General features: G+C 45.0%; 1 pseudogene; it reads right to left on the bottom strand.

Moving 5' to 3' along the window:
• Positions 1–255: 255 nt before the first annotated feature.
• On the bottom strand, positions 256–2,049 carry LOC132898640 (putative nuclease HARBI1; annotated as a pseudogene).
• Between the last annotated feature and the right edge of the window lie 317 nt (positions 2,050–2,366).

Here is a 2,366-nt window from a genome sequence, read left to right as displayed (position 1 = left end):
CTACCACTGCTACTATATGCTGTGTCAATATTCTAGGAGGGTGCCCCATTACTCTTCAGCAGTACTGCATTTGAAGTGTGACTTGTATCAATGATGCAATCAGTCTGTGTGCTTGTGTTCCTTTGTAGGAGGAGTTGGAGCTGCCCCTGTCCCCTCCTGAGGCTTCCCTGCCAGGGACGTCACAATGTCACAAAGTACAGTTTCTTCCTCTTCGGTCCATCATTGCCGACTGTTATGCATACTAGGCTAATATGTTCATTCTGGGGTGGGGGTTCTGTAGGCCAGAGTGGACAATGTGCGCAGCCTGTATAAGAAAATGTTACAGCTAGACTGCAAAAAAAAGAGGCTGCAAATTCGGAAGCTCAAACTAGAAATTGAAAAGTTGGAGCATGAGAAGAAGGTATTATTACATTGTGTGTGTGTGTGTGTGTGTGTGTGTGTGCAAGCATTCATTTGGCTTTTCTGTCTTTTCTTTTCAGGAACGGGAAAACTTAAATAAATAAATACAGTAGGAATGAGTGGTGATTTTGGTTTTTCTTTATTTTGTGTTACTGGCTGAAAAATTGGTTTGTGATGGCCTCTCTCACTGAACGGCCTGTGGGATGGTCCAGGGTCATGGGGTCAACAACATCGGGGGGTGAGGGAACATAATTGGGAACCCTTTCTTTTCTGATGGTGGCTATGTTATGCAGTACCACACATGCCGCTGTTATTCGACAGGCCTTCTCTGGCCTCACACGCAGGCCTTTTAGGCAGGCAAACCGAGCCTTCAATATGCCGAACGTTATCTCAATTCGTGCTCTTGTAACACTGTGGGCATGATTGAAGGCTCTCTGGGCCCTTGTTTGAGGGTCTGTGAATGGTGTCAGGAGGTGTTTCAAGCATGGGTATCCACGGTCCCCAAGCAGGATACCATCAAATCGCCCTTGTATGAAATGGAGAGAAATGTAGTTAGTGTCAAACAACTGTAAGATGCTCACTATTCTTTACTTAAGGAATACCATGAAGTTTGAGTAGGGACGTCTGTGGTATTTTAGCTCTTTTCTGTATTGTCCTGATATCTTTTTGATGCAGGATGATTTGTGTTTTAAGGATTAGATGTAGGATTATCTTACCTTCCTCGAATCCCGCAGCTAGTGAGGATTCTCTAAATATGCGGGAATCGTGGACAGACCCTGGCCATCTTGCATCCAGGCTGGTTATCATCGACTGGTGGTCACATGTCATCTAAGAACATCAAACATTTGTGCAAGGACAGGGGATATGACTGAGGTACAAGCACACTGTTACCCCTGCAAATGAGGAACAACACCAACCCATGTGGAGGACAAAACATCACCTAACGCAAAATGGGACCAGTACTGACAGGTTGATTTGAGGTATGGACATGACCTATTTGAATGTGGGCCTATATGAAGTAGACCTTTTACCTGTACATTGATGCTATGGAAGGATTTTCTATTCACATAATCCGCCTCATGCTCTCCCAGGGGTGCACTGATGCGGATGTGAGTGCAGTCAATGGCTCCTATTACTTTTGGGAAACCTGTATATTTTGTTAGTCATATCAATTGTCAGTCACAATTGTCTCTATGAGAGTAGGCAAACAGACACAATTTGATATTAGTAATTACCTGCGATTGCATAAAACCCTTCTTTGATCTGAAGTGCGGTTAAATGCCCAGGGAACATGACAAATGCATTCATCAGTTTGTTTAGGGCAAGTACCACTTTGCGAATCATACGACAGACTGTGTTCTTACTGAGGTTTTCAGCATCACTGACGGAATAAATATATTGTCCACTGGCAAAGTAACGCAATGACAAGCACATAATTTGCTCGATTGTGAGGGCCTGGCTTCGGCGGGTTACATTGCAGACTTCTGCCTCGATCAGCTGGCAAAGGTAACGAATTCCCTCAGCTGAAAATCTATATCGTTCATAAAGCACATCGTCCGGGTATGCCAGCGGATTCTGGCGGTCTCTAAATACCCTCGCCCTCCGGAGAGAGCCCCTCACAATCTGCGCTCCGATATCGCACGGGTTATCCAGGTACGCTGGCATTGTCTCTAGAGGAAATGTCAGTGGAGAGGTGGTGTTTAAAAAAGGTGTGGTTAATCGGAAACCTCGGGTTAACCAAGAACATAACCTGAGACGAGTAGGTTTGAGATGCAGCGTAAGTTGCCATGGCAGCATACCTCGGTTTGAACATAGCCAACTTTCGTAGTATGGGTTAATTGGGAAGTTACGCTGCACGTGATCAAGTTACTCTCGAAGTTACCCTGGTAAGCCAGAAAACCCGCTTCGTAGTACAGGGTCCAGTTGTCAGACTGTGTTTAGTAGACTTCAACTTGTTGGTATTGTGT

This window comes from Neoarius graeffei, chromosome 14 (assembly GCF_027579695.1).
Source record: "Neoarius graeffei isolate fNeoGra1 chromosome 14, fNeoGra1.pri, whole genome shotgun sequence".
Classification (NCBI taxonomy): domain Eukaryota; kingdom Metazoa; phylum Chordata; class Actinopteri; order Siluriformes; family Ariidae; genus Neoarius; species Neoarius graeffei.
The sequence above is the reverse complement of the archived record's forward strand: the minus strand, read 5'-3'. Positions and strand labels throughout refer to the sequence as shown.